Source organism: Ochotona curzoniae, unplaced genomic scaffold (assembly GCF_017591425.1).
Source record: "Ochotona curzoniae isolate NIBS_2020 unplaced genomic scaffold, NIBS_Ocur_1.0 patch401, whole genome shotgun sequence".
In the NCBI taxonomy this organism is placed as follows: Eukaryota; Metazoa; Chordata; class Mammalia; order Lagomorpha; family Ochotonidae; genus Ochotona; species Ochotona curzoniae.
This window is the reverse complement of record NW_024466975.1, coordinates 503,147-520,301: the sequence shown is the minus strand read 5'-3', so window position 1 is coordinate 520,301 and position 17,155 is coordinate 503,147. Positions and strand designations below refer to the sequence as shown.

At 41.9% G+C, this 17,155-nt stretch overlaps 1 long non-coding RNA gene across 1 annotated transcript in view; it reads left to right on the top strand.

Moving 5' to 3' along the window:
* Positions 1 to 2,802: 2,802 nt before the first annotated feature.
* The window catches only part of LOC121167619, a 135,301-nt gene continuing 120,948 nt past the window's right edge, over positions 2,803 to 17,155 (top strand). Inside the window, exon 1 of the long non-coding RNA XR_005885604.1 lies at positions 2,803 to 2,993. This is a non-coding gene — a long non-coding RNA (uncharacterized LOC121167619). The remainder of the gene's footprint in view (positions 2,994 to 17,155) is intronic.

Sequence of the window (17,155 nt, the reverse complement as noted above, 5' to 3'; positions counted from 1 at the left end):
AGGAGGAGCGGGAGGAGGGCGCTCGGCGGCCGAGGGGGAGCGCCGGCCCGCGGCCCCAGCGTGCGCCGGCGGACGCGCACTCCCCGGGACGCGGCCCCGCGCCGGGAGTTGTGCGCCCGGTTCCGGAGGCGGTGACAGATCTGCGTGGCGGGCTTCGGGTTCTCTGCCCCCCCTCCACTCACGCGCTCCGGGGAAACACATGTTGTTGTAGCTGTAGATAACTGTGCGTAGGACACCAAGGCAAAAGGGCAGGCAGAGACAGACAACGCCACCCTTGACAACAGGGAGCTGTTATCGCCATCCTAAGTGTTTGTCCGGAAATCTGTCTGCCCTCTCGGCCCACCTCCTCACTCCTCCTCCGCCTTCCCGCACAGATACTCGTAATGTCTAAAACCGGGGAATGATATGAAAAAAAGAAGTCAGGTGGCCTTAAAGAATGAATTGTTAAGTCTCCGTGAAGTTCCGAGGTAGGTGTTTCATTGAAGTTCGCGCAAGTGTGATGGAGGAACTTTGTGTGGCTGCGTGTGTAGCGCTCCCCTCGCCCGCCCTCCCTCCGGATCTCCGCGGGGACCGCTCGGCGGCAGTGCCCCCTTCGCCCACAAGGGGGCAACATCCCGAGGGCTTTGTGAGCGCCGCGCGGCTCCTCAGCGCTGCAGGCTGGGGGCTGCAAGAAAGTTCTACCGAAACTTTCAAACCGATAGCGCATCATATTTCGTGATACTAAAAGAGAGAGAGAGAGAAAAAAGAGACATCAGGAAAGAAAGGAAGGTGGATGGGTGGGGGCGGGGGTGAGGGAGGAGAGCAGTGAGGAAGGAGTGGAGAAAGGGAAAGGCGGGCTGGTGGCCGACCGGGGAAGAGTTCTCACTCGGAGTCCAGGGGGAGGGCTGTTTTAATTGTGGGTTTGGCCGACTGACGACTTGAGTGTGCCCTCCTCGGCTGTCTTAGTTGTAGCCGGAGGTCATGTAAATCGACCTTAAAAGAATGCATAAGCCATAAATTAAAATAAACCCTCACCCAGGAGCTGAATGCATAAGTAGACAATATTCAACCCGGACAAAACGGGCTTTGCTTACGAACCGACCTAAACCGCATCCACCCCTACCCCCCCCCAAAGAATAGAGACTAAATGCAAAGTAAGTTTCCCCGCGACTATTTTGTTTTCTTGAAAAGTGTCGGGTTGGTTGGCCCCGTGACTGCGCCGCCGCGGAGCTCGGAGCGCTCCCGCGTCAGCCAGGCTCGGGGTGTGGGAGGTCGGGAGGACCCGCCGAGCTGCCGGGCTTGTCGGCGCTGCCCCGACCCTACCCCTCGTTTCGGGTTGGGAACTTGGGCTGTCCGCGGGTTTGACGCCCAGCTGAGGGATCCCCGCCTCCCCCTTCGGCGGGGCCAAGTTTTCTCGGAGGAGTTCGCGAGGAAAACCCGGGTGGCTAGAAAACGCGCGCGCTGCTCCTCCCGCCCGCGCGCGGCTCGCCGAGCCTCAACTTTCTCCGGACCGCGCAAGCTGCTTCCAGCTCGGTCCGGGGCTCCCGCCGGTCTTCGCCCCCGTCCCCCGCCCCATCCCCCCCCCCACGACTTTTTATGATCTTTTCAGGAATAAACAAACCCAACTCCAAGAAAATCCGAACCCCGAGTGTTAGTCTGTGGTCCTCCTCGCCCTGGACGCGTAGGCGGGGTGCCCGGTCTGGTGGGGGCGTGAGTGAGGGGTTGCCCAGTCCCGTCCTGCGCGGGCTCCGCGCCGGAATCCCGGGCCGGGCGCGCACGGTCTCCACACGTTTCTTCCTCGGCCCTAGTCCCTCCATCCTTCCGGGCTGCCAGCCCGGGTCGCGCCACCCCGCTGTCCTGGTGTGCAGCCCGGGGCCGAGGTCGGCTGCTCCGGGGCTCGGCCCGGGGCCGGGGGAGGCGCAGACGCGCGCCCGGGGCCCCGCGGAGCCCGGAGGCCGGGGGAGCTGCTGGCTTCCTCACTGCCTTAAAGGGCCGGTGGAGAAGGAAAGGGGTTTGTGCAAAGGCTGCTGGGGTGGTGCCCGGGCTCCGGCAGCAGGAGCCCGGGGCTGCGGGGACAGATTAGCCACGTGCTCGGCGGTTTCCTCGGCGCTACACGGAGCTTTCAGATTAAAAAAAAAGTGTTGTGTTGGGAGCAGATAAAAGGTGGTTTGTTACCGGCGTGTTTTGAGTTTCATTTACGCTGTCCTAACGCTGAGCAAGTTTGAAAACGTTGATTTTGTCTGAATTGCCAGATAGTGAACGGCATCATTTTGTTTTTCGTGGGGGGGGGCACTGCAAATAAGTTTTTTTTTCTTTCCCTGCAACTGTGCTGGTGGGGCCGGGCTGTGGGGCGAGAAGGGCTGCCCCGGACCGCTTCGCTTTACGTGCGACTTTGTCGTGAGGGCCGCTCTTATAAAGTTTCGGTCCCGAGGTGGCCGGAGCTGTCCCCGCGGCAGGACGGGCAGCTGGCTCGGCACTCCCGCCGCGTGGTCAGTGGGGCGCTCGGGTGACGTCCCGGCCCGCTCTGGCCTCCGGCGCGCACTTCGGGCCCTGGCGGGGGCGGCCCGGCCAGCCGAGGCCGGCTGGAGTGGGGGGTGAGGAAGGGCCCCTCTCCCCCGCCCGCTGGGGTCTCTTCTCTCCTGCCCTTTATAGTCACATGCCCAGGTTTTCCCCCGGGTCCCGAGGAGAACAGACGCAGCCCCGCCCATTCTATTTCTAGGAGGTGGGTTTGGTGAATAAAAAGGTCAAGTGGTCTGGTCGGCGAGCTGGTCCGTGGCGAGGGGGGACAGGACGGACACCTGCAAGGCCCGCCCCGCCTGTCCCCCCCCACACCCCCAACCCCGGGCCGGGAGGCCGGCCCGCCCGCCCACGGCTGGCCTCCCCAGGCCGCATTCTTGCGCCAAGTGCGAAAGGCTGTGGGAAAAGCAGTCCTGAACCGGCCAAGAGCCGGCGAAGCTGATCCCGCGATGGCATTTTGTTTTGAACAGTTCCTGGGGTTGACGTTTCCTCATAAGGTAAGGTGTCACTGGACAGTCGGCTGCCCAAATGCCACATGTATAATTAGCCTGCGCACTCAGCACCTCGTCCCGAGGCCTGCAGGCACGGGCTTAGCCGACCTGGTGCACTCAGCTCTGCCGCGGGGCAGGGTTCCCCCCGGACGGAAGAACTGGTCAGGACAGCCTCTGGGGGCCCTGGCAGGGCAGGCTAAGGCAGCACAGCTTTGTGTTAGATTTTTCTTTTCTGTTTTCTTTACCTCTGGTCTGCGTTCTCTCCTCTCCTTCTTTCTGTTGCTTAGGGGGCTAGAAGGGACATCGGGGACCAGCGGCAGAGCCCACAGGTTGGATGGGAGCAAAGGAGATGCAGAGATGTGGCTGTGTGCTTGTTTTCTGCAGCTGGCCTGTGCGGGAGGGTCCATCAGTGCACTGACCCACTGGGAGCAGCCCCAGTGTGATGCGTCCTGGCTGGGAGGGGACTTGAGGTCCCCAGTTTGAGCTGTTTTCCTTTTGCCTCTGTGCTCCTCCCTGCCTGCCCTCTCAAAGATCTCTCAGCAACTTGGTGTCTGTGCAATGACTGGCTCTGGTTTCCCCTACAGGCCTAGCCGCTTGGGGCTGCTGGTGCTCACGGTGGGGGAGCCTGTACAGATCTACTCCTGGGCTCAATCTTGTTAGGCCTGGGGTTCTTAGGAGCAGCGCCTCTCCTCGCCTCTTCTTTCTGCCCACAGTGGCACTTGAGTCTCCCACCTCGCCTCCCAGATCTTGCCTGCAGTCAGCTTGAGCCCGCACTTCTTGGCAGAGACCAGATTCCTGCAGCCGTGAACATGACCTTCCTTCTGTCACCCTGTGCAGTCACCATGGAATTCAACACTCAGCATTAGGCACTTGCTCCAGTCACCCTCCTCCCCTTGCTTTTAGGCCACTCAGATACGCCTGATACCTACTGGGAGATTCTTCTTTATTTCAAAACAAATGCCCCAAATCCTCCCCCAGTTCAGTGTGACAGTGTTAGCTTTGCTATGGTAGCAAGAGTTTACCTTCTTGATGGGAAGTGGGAACGTGGTTTATGAAGTTGAATGTGCTTTTTTTTTGGTTATTGTTGAGCCAGGATAATATTTTCTTATAGTAAGGAGAAAACTTATGACTGATTCCCCACCAACCCCCCACCCTGCTCCAGTCTATCAACCTATAAGTGTGTTATGTAAGCACTTTTGAAAAGATCTTTCATGATCACACATGTGAGCATATGAATAGGAGGCAAAACATAGATTCCCGCCCCTCTGTCCCTACAGCTTGGAAAACCTCATAAGAGAGATTGTCCATCTTCTTTGGGGGGGGGGTGTGGAGTTCAGACAACCAAAAAACATCTTTCAGACCCTGAAAGCATGCATGCACCACACTCATGAGATCTGTTTGAGACCAGTCACCGGATGCAGCTCTTTGATTCCTTCGCTGTTCCCATGTACTTAGTGCCTTTTTTTTTTTTTTTTAATTTTCCTGTGCTCTTCCACCTGATTCCCTGAAAGTCGTGAAATCAGGTTGCCTTTTGGATTACTATTGGTCATGTTTATTGTTGGCATTCATTTGTTGTTTTAGAAGTGATGAGAAGGAACTTTCTTCTGGTGTTATATGTATTTTTTTTTTAAATGCAGAATACCTTGAGTTTTATTTTGTTATGCAGCCTGATGCGACTCCCATGGCAGTGCATTGTATAAGTATACTGCTCAACAGTATACTGTTTAAGATATAGATAGAATTTATTAAGAATAAAGCAGTGTGCAGTACCTGTGTCTTAAATGCTTTCATGGTTTAGTCGTTGAGTATTTACATGAAATGAGATTCCATAGGAATATCATATTGTCCTTTGGAGATTTTTTTCATTAGCAGTAGAAAATAACAGATATATTCTTTTTAAGGGAAGCACATATATTTAGTGTGTTAAGTAGCAAATTTGCTTTTATAAGGTTCTAAAATAATTAGTCTGAATATATATGTGGCAATTTTTGGTAGCATTATTTAGGGTTTATGTCTTTTTCTATTTGACCTAATTTGGGAATTTTTGAATTTTTGGTCACTGATGAAATTGCTTCATATATCCATCTTACATTGAAGGAATCAGGGAGATTTTAAATAATTGTTTTTCAGTGTAATAGGTATAGAAGTGAATTAATTTTCTTTTGAACAAGACCCAATATACATTGAATGTAGCCTAACATTTTATATGCTTTTAAGTTTTGTTAGGTTATACATCTCTCTTTTGAAATTTGAAAGGATTCATAGATATATACATGCAAATACACATGTTTTTTCACTGTCTACAAACAGCATTTCATGAAAGTATGGTGCAGTACAACTAAAATTTTGGTTTGTGTAAAAGCTTTTTAAATACAAGTGCAGTTTAAGGATACATGTATGTATTTGTAGCATATATATACATATATCAATTGATGTTTTTGAAGTTAAGTGAAACATTCCATCAAGCTAATGTGTCTGAGAGTACCATATCAGGCACAGACAGGTACTGGAAATGATAAAACGCAGATAACCTAGAGCGAGGTCATCTGCACATGGCATGTATTATGTCCCGTCAAGAGGTTAGAGGGTCATGGTACCTTTTTTTTTTTTGAAAATTAATCTAGGTTGTTTCAGAATTATCAAGTTATGTGGCTATATGAAATTTAATGAGAACAGATTTTCCTATAGAAATGTGCTGAAAAAATGAGCAAATATTCATTACTTTTTAGGGGAAAAAAAGGACTAACTTTAGATTTGATTATTTCTTGCTTGAGAAATAGGGCTCTTCCTTATTATTTCTTTATTTTTCTGACAAGAAAAACAGAGAGTTAGAACATTTTACGTTTTTATCCCAGTTTCACATTTTCCACTGATTATACCTTGAATCTCAAAATATACAAGTGGAATAAGAAAAAACAAAAAACAAAAAAGGCTAACGTTCTGGTAGAGTATGTGAAAAGCAATTTTTCTTAAATGTATGCACATTTTAATGTGCAACATATCCTTTTTGCTTGAAGTTTTTCAATTATGCTATGAAAACTAGTTGTTTTGGTGAGAGTTATATCAAAAACTTGAGTAATCCTCTCATTATATATTCATTATTTGCTCATAGGAAGAATGTTTCTATTTTCCTGGTTCTGTGGAAGAGGGTAAAAGCGTTTAAGCCAATTATTTTGTTTGGACATTTAGTCAAACTGAAAATAGTTCAAAATTTGCATCATAGTTTTTTGATCAAGCTTTCAAGTTTGAAGTATCCATTGTCATAGTTTGGATAAAAATGTCAATTGAAGAACGTGAGCGGAGGTTTTGAAATGGAGAATCACTGAAATCTGCAGCAGAATCTCTCACCTCCAAAAAAGGATGTTTTTCCTCGAATCTGTGGTAGTCTCAGAAAAAGGGAACATGAAACTCTAAAACCTCAGAGAAGCAGTATTGATTCAGTTCCTAACTGCAAATCCTTCATATCATTGCTCAAAATATCCAACTTTACACCAATATTAGCCATTCTTTTTATAGTGACACCATGCTTAGTATAAAACTTCTAAGCACTGAGGTCAGGTGTTGAGATTGGATTCTAGTTTATTTTTTATGAATCAGATAAAGATTTCTGTGCATGAGACCATATGTGAAGATGAGAGAACAAGAACATTTCCATATCAAAGGCAATATATCTGAGGCTGCATGGTAATTAAAATGCTGTGGTTTGGACTCTGTGCACCAGCACTTAAGCAGAGCATCGCCGGGACCTGGTGCATCATGCAGGCGGTTGCCTCTTGCATACTTCTTGAAATACACTTATAATTTTGTACAAACATTTATGCCAGTCCACACTTTTCTGTGGATAATTTGTATTTCATCCAAACCATTCAAAGTAGAAGTTATTTTTTGAGCTACCCCCTCATTATGGCTTTTGTGCATCAACTATTTTTATTCTAGTTGTTTGTATTTCCTTTTACCAGAATGATGGCTTGTTTATATTCAGAATCTCTTCTTGCTCCTCTAAGACCCCTAATATATCACTCATATTTTACTATTCACTCAAAAACTTTCATCTTTAGGAACTATGTAAGTTATTTTCTGAGGTTAATTGTAGACACTGTAATCTTGTAAACTAATAAACCACATTAAAACCAACTGCTTAGATATTTCTAGTATATAATGCGAATACACTTAGTAATCCTCATTTATTCGCACAGTGGATAATATTGGAAAAATTCCTTTTCAGTGCTTAAAGATTTCTTAAATGCTCTCTCTCTCTTTTTTTTTTTTACCCCTTAATGACATGAAAATGTGTAGTGACATTCTCTTTCTTAGTGCTTCAAGTGAAAAACAATCATTTGTAGCTATAAAAATCTTTAAAGAGTTATCTCTGCATTTGTAGGGAGGTGTTTGATTTTATTTTGAAGAACTGAATTATGATCTTGACCTGTAATTATTTTTGGATAGAATAGTGAAATAAGAAATCTCACAATTTGTATTCCAGTGTTGCATATATTTTAGAGATTTTTGCATTTTGGTAACCAGCTTGAATTTGCTGCTCTGTAATTTTCTGGATTTTCTATTTCCGTATTTGCTCTTTCTCTACGAACATTCTGCAGTGGCATATGTGGCAAGGAATTCAGTGGTGTGTTTTATTTACTAAGCTCCCCTGGTCTATAAAGCTTTTTAAAGATTTCTCTGGATTGAAGCACCATATATTGAAGAAGCCTAATGTGATAGTATGTCATCTTTTCAGAGTTTTGTGTGTTTTAGCTATTCTGGATCAAATTACTTTAGTTTATTGATTTTATCTTTTTAAATGATGACATATAAATAGGCATAATAAATATAAGGTAAGTTCAAAGTACATTACATGATGCGCATATTAGCATATATGTAAACAGTTTGTTATCTCATTTTAAGTTCTTTCTTTCTTTCTTCTGTGAAAGTCTCACAAAATAGCCCTTTAAAAGATCTGTTATTTCTGCTACCTTCAGTATTTTTCTGTTCTTAGTCATTATAAGGAGACAAATTGAAATGTCTATCGTTAATGTAGTCATTCAAATGTGAAAATAAACTTTAGTGCTATTTATGACTTTGACTCCACTGAGCACAGTCTCTGGTTTGGAAAATTGTCCTTTAAAAATTAGACAAAAGAAAATGAAAGATGTTTCAATTTTCAGAGTACAGAAGCACATTATGTTGAGAAAAGAGAAAGCTAGTCATATTTTAATGAAGAGCATAGATTTTGTGGCACAACTTAGCAATTAGGATGCCACTTGGGATGTGTAGCATCCCCTAGTGGACTGCCTACCTTTTAGTCCAGACTCTGCTCCCAGTTCCAGCTTCTTGCTGATGGGTACCTGGGAGGTAGCCTGGGTTGGTTCTTTGTCTTCACAAGGGGGACTTTGATTTCAAAGCTCCTGGCATTTGGAGAGCTAGCCAGTCCATGGGAACTCTGTCTGTCACCCTTTCTGTGTCTCTGTCTCTGTGCTTGTCAGATAATTAAATTAAGAAGTAAATAAATAAACAAACACCAAAGGCTTCAAATGTATCTTATTCTCAGACACAGTTGCAAATGCTTACAAACAGGTCATAGGGTAATGCAATTCAGTCACTAGGTCCTAGGAAGAGTCACAAAAGTTTCTGTGGTAATAAATTCTTATTCTTTGAGGATTTTTTTTTCTTCTATGGAAGATTTAGTATTTGGTGGATGGAGAAACTTAAGATATAGCTGCTTTAAAGTTCATCAGGTCATTGATAGACATGATAAGAATGCTTCTAATTATTAGAGAATAACTTCTTTTTCCTGGGAATGTTGTTATTTTCTCACAAATAATTTTGTGGACCTCAAGCCTCAAACCTTCTCTGTAGAGTCATCCCTATCTGCCCTAATTTATTCATGATTGTTAAACCTTGGTTTCCTCATCTGGAAAATGGGAGCACTAATAATAATGATGACTGCGTCATAGGGCTGCTGTGAGCATTTAGTGAAATAGATGAGTGTAGACCACTAAACTCAGGGATTGGTATAAAAGAAAAAAAATGTATGCATATTATCTGTTTAAAAAAATTGAAAACAAAGGAGGGAGGCAGGGAGGGAAGGAGGCAGGGAGAGAGACAGACAGACACAGAGAAGAATTTTCCATCCACTCAGGCACTGGCCAGAAGGCTGCAGTAGCTGGGGACTGGTCAAAGCTAAAGCCATAAGCCTGGAACGCCACCAGGGTCTCATTTGTAGTTTTGAAATTCAAGTGATTAGAGGTAGAGCTTGAGTGTATAAGTTCTCAAATTTGCTAGGAACTCCAACTGTGAGGATGGGGGGAGATTTTGAACAGTCATTTTGACTGTCATTCTCCGTGGAGTATTGATCATCCATTCTCCATTAATTGATTAAGATGTGTTCCTTATTTTGGAACCTTGCAAAGAAGAGAATTGAATAATATGATTTATACTATAATACTTACAGTATAACATGGTATGTAAATGATAAACACCAGAAATTTCTTAATGTCTGAATGTGTATGTGTGAATCTATTTCTGCTATTTTTATGTTATGAGAAAGTGGAACAGTACTCTTTTGAATGATAAAGCTGTGTAATGTAAAGACTAAACTAAACTTCCAGTTTTTGTTATTTGAACCTTGTCTTTCAGTCTTATTTCTTAAGATGGTGTGTGATCTTGGAAAGTTGCACAGCCTAATTTTAGGTCAATTCCTCGTTTTGAATGTGAGGATGTTGATAGAATATATTTCATAGTTTTTTTTTTTAAGTTTGAAGGTACTGTATATGAGGATGTGCAGAACAGTGCTGGCAAATTGTATTTGGATAAATTTGCAGTGGTTCTATGATCAGTACTAGAGCTGTGGCACAAGAAGGGCTGGTAATTCTCATATGTGTTGTAAACCACTTCAGTTTTTTAGTGTTTCATTCAATTAAAAGTTATGTGGGGTAGATAAACTTACCAGTCATACTAATTTCCTACTTGATATGAATAAATGTTTCAATTGAATTTTGCTTCAGGATGTTATTTATTCCAAAGTTTGTATGTCATAGATAGGGCTGGTTTGCTTTCCATTCTCTTTGATACAGTGTCAGTGCTCATTTATATTATCTTCGTACTTACTTCCAGAGCCAAACTATCACTGCATTTCTCATAAACCAATTTAAGTGAACAATACCATACTGATCACAAGCATTCAATATCAGTCTTATGCATCTCTGATTGATAACAATTAGAAATCAACTTAGCTTTTGCATAGTGAGTGTGGTTAGCTTGATAGGCAACAGTCTTTCAAAATATGAGGTTCATGAGGGAGGACTAGTAAAAGGATCCTTGATGATGAAAAGATTGGGGACCCATTGATCACATAATTCAAAGATGAAAATACATGGTCCTAGGGAACAGGTTTGAATTAGTTGATTCTATGCAGTGTGCTAATAGCTATGGTGACGATATGTGTAAGAGCAGAAGTAGCTATGTCAGGGAAAGCTTCTAGAGTGATTCTAGTGGGAGGTGTCTTTTGATCTGTGATTTAAAGCATCGTTAGGAATAGGCTTCAGGTAACATCCTAAAAACCATGAACATGGGAGATCATATGTTAACATTACTGACTATACTCTAGGTCTAACTTTGAAATGCCTTTTAGAAACTCTTTGTTTATTTGAAAGGTGGAGTTAGAGAAGAGCACACACAAACACATACAGTGCAAACAGAGAGAGAGGTAGGGAGAGGGAAAGAGGGAAGCAGGAAGGAGGAGGGAGTAGTGGAGAGAGAGAGAGAGAGAGAGAGAGAGAGAGAGAGAGAGTCAATCTTCCATCCACTGGCCCACTCCCCAGTTGACTACAATGGCCAGGGCTGGGTCAAGCTGAAGCCAGGAGTCAGGACTTCCCTCTGGGCCTTCCACAAGAGTACAGGGGCCCATGCACCATGTGCTTGCATCATGGTCTGCTTGCTTTCCCAGACTAAGCAGGGAGCTGGATCAGAAGTGGGGCAACTGGGACTCATCCAGGGTGCCACATGTAATATGAGCATGCAGACGGTGACTTAACCCAGTGTTCCACAACTCTGGACTTACATGTGTGTCTGTGACTCCTAGAATGGCCACCTTGAATGTGATATAGCTAGAGGCTAGGTGCTTAACTAGTGCACTTCTCTTTCTTAGTTTGGTTTTGTGATCAGGGGCATAGTGAGTGTATTTGAAAGTGGAGAGGCATCTTTCAGATAATCATTTTAAAGATATCAACTAGATAGGAAAATGAAAATAGGTGTTTTTAATATATAATCTGATGAGTATTGTTATGCATTAGTGAAATCTTGTATCTGTCACTATAATATATATATTACAAATATATATATATATATATATATATTTTAAACCTCCAGTTGACAAGCATAATCTTAGAGAAACAGTTATATCTGGAAACTTTTAGAATTTGGTATTTTTTTGAATTTCCTTTATTCATTGCAGGTCTTTAAGTGCCTAGATTTATGAACTCCTTTTCTTATTTTCTTATGAAGATAAATCCTCAGAATAAGTTGGACTTTTGGGAAAAAAGCAAATTATTATTATGCAGCAATGAAATAGTAACAATTATAGAAGTAAAAATGGCAATGGAAACTCCTCTCTTCTAAGAAATGTAAAATGGGAGGGTACTGCTTTGGCACATGGGCTAAACTACCACTTTTAGTACTAGCATCCCATATAGGTGCCAGCTGCTCCACTTCTGATCCAGCTCCCTACTTACGCACCTGGGAAAGCAGGAGAGCTAAGCGCACTGAATGCTTTGCTGTTTGAGATTGTGTGACAGGTTTTTTCTCATATTGTCAAGATATGTTTACCACTTTCATTGGGAGTCAATCTTTGATTTGGAAGTAGTGATGCAAACTGCATTGCATCTTCACACCTGGGTACGATAGTCCCCATTACACAAATTGTGTGGCATTTTGTAACAGGCTTCTTTTCTATGGGTGACTATGTAAGTGTATAGTAGCCTGTATTTAAGGAAGGGGAAACTACTGAGTTAGGGGAGTCAAAGCTTTATGTAGGACATAACAGGGAAAGAAGGAAAAGTAACTTGGCTTTCAAGTATGACACATTGGACTCTTTCAAAATACGATTAGCTATGTCTTAATTGTGAACTTTTGTGTTTTTGTTTGTTTGTTTGCTTTTTTCCTAGTTGGAAAACTCATTAATGTTATCAGGAATAGTGTGATAACCATGGATGAAAAAGTGTGGCCCTTTTTAGTATTGGTTAATTTTTTGTTTTGTATCTTCATAACATCATTTTCACCTCTGAGTTGTTATTCTTTCTTTTTCAAAGAAAGTGCCTAAACTCTAATAATATAGGATATTAGAATCAATGTCCTTTTCATTTTATGAAAAGTTTTTTTTTCCAAGTTTTTAGCTCAAATTAAACTGGCAGTATATAGGCTGTTTAAAAAGAGTAAGATAGAGATTTTAGGTACTTTGGATAGTGCAACTGGAAAGTATTGACAAAGGTGAGTCTTGAAGGATTTGTTCTGCAGCACAATTCTAGAGATTATGTGGGTGGACCTCTGACATAATACAGTAATTATCTGCAAGGCTCTTGGATAGAGCATGCCATTAGCAAAATTTTTTATGAGCATGTGCCCTATTATATGTGCATGTATATTTCAAAGTATATGTAGGCATGTATTTTGTGCAAATATTTGCATATAAATAGATATTAAAGATAAAGAATTAGAAATTAAACAAATATTTTGAAGCTAATAAATATTCTCCGAACTCTAGAACTAAATATACTCTTTTAGTTCCAAAAGTCTTGGTTTAACCCTGCATCAAACGATTTAAAGGTCTCTTTCTAAGATCAGTTTATTTTGGTACCTGCTTTTAATGTTGCTTCAGCTGCAAAATGATACTGTATGAAGAAAAATGGATCCAAATAGAAGGAAAGCATCACTGATTGCACTTTTTAACTTGTGATACTAAATTTTGAAACCCACTTGCGAAACATTCAAGGAGTATTATTGAAATTTGGCTAGCGGCTGTACATCTTCCTTTCTGGAAATCAGTTTCTTTTGCCTATGAAGTTGAAGTTAAAGCATTTTGTATTTTTAATAAATGAACTCTAATTCCATTGAATCCCTTCATAACATCATTAAGTAAGTTAAAATATTCTGTTACCAATTTAAAATTGAAAATAGATGAGAATTTCTGTAGGTTGATACTTCACAGACATAAAATTTTGGTATACAGTCATATAGTAACAGAATTATTCTGAAAATTCTTGAAAATATTTTTCATATTATGAATGTGTTTTGAAAAGTATTTACTTTCTCATTTGATAAAAGTATCACTCTTACCTCAAAGAGATCATTGCTTATTTACTTGCTTGAATGTCTATTCATCCATCCATCAAATGTCAGTGCTAGTTAATACAAACTCACAATGTCATGTCATCATATACAAGTTAATACTTTTAGCATATTTGTTTTTTTGTGCTTTACCCTAAGTTTAGAAATCGCCACAAGTTGACAGTGGAAACTCTGGGTGGTGCAAGCAGTTCTCATGGTTACTTTTCATATCATTTCAAAGAAGTTGACTTTACTGTGCTTTTCAGGTCTTTTTTTTTTTTAAGATTTATTATTTATTTTTATTGCAAAGGCAGATATACAGAGAGGAGAAACAGAGAGGAAGATCTTCCGTCCGGTGATTCACTCCCCAAGTGGATGCAATGGCTAGTGCTGTGCCGATCCAAAGCCTGGAGCAGGAGCCAGGAACTTCTTCCAGGTCTCCCAAGGGTTGTAGGGTGTAGGGTCCCAAAGGTTTTGTGCCGTTCTCGACTGCTTTCCCAGGCCACAAGCAGGGAGCTGGATGGGAAGCAGGGCCGCCAGGATTAGAACCAGCGCCTATGTGGGATCCTGGCATGTTCAAGGCGAGGACTTTAACCATTACACTATTGCGCTGGGCCCTGCAGATCTGTTTTTAAAAATTATTTCCATTCACATATACCTTACTAGATAGGACACAAAGATTAGTTACTTCTCACTAGGGTATTGAAGATTTCTCTGCACACCCCTCCTAAAACTGTTCTGCACCTCAATTGTTGATACATGCCTTGTTAGAGTTATAAGCCAGTTTAGACTATCCTAAAATCTGCAAAGTTCACCAAAATTGTGCTTCAGCAGTATCAACAGCTAAATACTATAATGAAAATAGACACGAGACAGTTAATTTTAAGGTGTACAGCTGCCGATTCTGTGTATAAACTAAAATTGAAATGTCAATGAAATAGTCACAGGATGTGGTTAAGAACTTGCATTTTTTTAAACATATTGGTTACTCAATACCATGTCAATTAATTCCATAATGTTGTAAATTGTTGTTGATGTTATGTTGGGGCTTTTAATTGATTGGGATGATACTTTGCCAGCTTTGCCTTCAGACCAGAGATGGTCTCCCCAAGAAACCACTGAATTTATCTGGACAATAAGATGCTGGACTCTGTGCTTGGTATATGTTTGCAAAGAAAGAATCTTGACTGAATTTGAACTGTAATACTGCAACAAGGTGGAGGAATCCACCATGGGGGGAGGGCACTGGGAGGGGTTAGGGGAATCCCAGAGCCTATGAAACTGTCACATAATGCAATGTAATTAATAAAAAAAATAATTCTTTTACTATTTAGCACCAACCTTCAACATTTTGGTGTGTTTGTTTGGCTATGGATGATGTATGAGAGGTTTGTAGTTTTATCTCTGCAATCTTATTCTGGCCTCTGTTACCCCAAGGGCAACCTTGGTTACACTTTATTTTTAAAGATTTATTTGTTTTTTATTGGAAAGTCAGATATACAGAAAGGAGGAGAGACAGGGAGGAAGACCTTCTGTCCTATGATTCACTCCCCAAGAGACCGCAGTGGCTGGAACTGAGCCAATCCAAAGCCAGGAGCCCAGAGGCTCTTCTGGGTCTCCCACATGGGTGCAGGATCCCAAGGCTTTAGGCTGTCCTTGACTGCTTTCCCAGGCCACAAGGAGGGAGCTGGATGGGAAGCAGGGCTGCTAGGATTAGAATTGGCATCCATCTGTGATCCTGGCGCATGCAAGGCGAGGACTTTAGCTGCTAGGCTACCGTGGTTGGCCTGGTTACACTTTCTTGTTTTTTTCTGGAAATGGTTTGTATTTTAAAAGAGTAAATTACTGTTAGGTTCTGTCTTCGGTACTTGTTTTAGTGGCATACTCAATTGGAACTCCTTTCCTATTAAATATAAATTTCAGCATGTTTAGAAATATGTACACTTCATCTGAAAAATCAAGCTTCCTACCTGATATTTTTTTGTTTGGTTTCTTCTTCTTCTTTTTTTTTTTTTTTTTGTAAATCTTCATCCATATTTTCTGTTTATTCTTCAGCACTGTGGTAGCACCATTGTACAACTCCAGTGGACATGAGTCATGTAAAGTTCTAGGTAAATAGTCACTCCAGATTTGTACATTAAGCAGCTCTAATTTTTAATTGTGGAAATTTTAAAAAAGATTTATTTAATTTTTTTATTGATAAGGCAGATTTACAGAGAGAAGGAGATACAGAGAGAAAGATCTTCTATTCTCTGGTTTCCCCTCCAAGTGGCTGCAATGACTAGATTGAGTCAATTTGAAGACAGGAGCCAGGAGCTTCTTTTGGGTCTCCCACAATGGTGCAGGGGCCCAGGGCTTTGGGGGCCATCCTCTGCTGCCTTCCCAGGTCACAAAAAGGGAGCTGGATGGAAAGTGGAGCAGTTGGGACATGAATCAGTGCCCATAAGGGATCCCAGCACTTGCAAGGTAAGGACTTTAGTCACTGAACCATCACATCAGGCCCAATTGAGGAAATGTTTTAAAAATTGTTGTATTATTATCTGTATAGCAGTAGGAGGAACATGTCCTTTCCTAATAGCATATAGCTTTCTGTCTTTTGTGAACTTTAAAAGAGGTTCCTAAACATTTAACATCAAGTTTGGTGAAATTTTAGAAATGCTGTATTGAGCATTATGCAATTTGAAGCATTGTTTGAAAAATTGCAGGGAAGATTTATATCTGTGTGCTTAGTTTTTAAATGTCTTACTGATTATAAAGGCTTTATTTTCTTATTACTTAATATTTTAATGTACAACAGGTCAAGGTGCATTGTTAACAATATTATATATAAATCTGTATCTCGATTGTGTTCTTGATAATTTAACAGAGGTTTTTGTTAGATCTGCTTCAAGTGTTAGGTTGGTCTTTGCTTATTGTCTTGGAAATCTACATTATCAATACAGTGTTGGGAAGACATTTTTATAAAAGTCATCTGGCATTTTTTCAGATTTAATTTAGGTAAAAACTAGATAATACTCACAATCAGTCTCCCTTCTTTACTCAGCATACTGCTGGTACAGAAATGAATGTTAGTATTGGCTTATAGACCCAGAGTGTTAATATGTACTTCAATTTGGGAAAAGAAATCTGAAGAAGGATCAGGTTTTCTGAATTTTAAAATAAGTCAATGTTTGTTTACATAGTATTCTTCTGGGCGTATGTACCGTTTTTGCAGATAACTGAAACAGAAACAGGTGTGGGAAAGAGATGGGTGTGTAATCAGTCCTGTGAGGAGAAGCACGTTCCCCGGAGGATCTGCTTTAGGGACAGGATTCCTCAGAAGGACAGAGCTGTTGCTGGGAACCTGGAAAGAAAGTGGGGTTACAGATTTACCGGTGTTGGTGTTTGTATAAAGTAGTAGTGTGGCATCATTCAAGGGCTGTGCTATGAAACAGGAAGCAGATTTCAGCTTTTATTCTTTAAGGCAAAGCAATTTGAGTTATTTTGTTAGCATGAAGTGGAAGAGAGGCTTTATGGTTAAGTGTACTTATCATGTTCAGGAGAGAAGACCAAGTGGAGGATTGCTACTCTCCTGGATGCCCGGACTCATTGTTGCTTCTACTCTCAGCCCTTCTTTAGATACAGTCAGAGCAGAAATTAGGAAAGGCAAGTAAGGCAATAATCTGGATGGCTATAAACATTCTACTTTTCTCCCCCAACCCTTTTAAAATTTAACTTATTATGTATTTTTTGTGCCATTTGTTATGGTAGCAGAAACCTAGTTTTGGAGTTTCAGTGCTGCCGATAACCTAAGCGTGACTTTGGCTAAATCACTTCTCCTGGGAATTATTTCCTTCATGATAGCTTGAGAA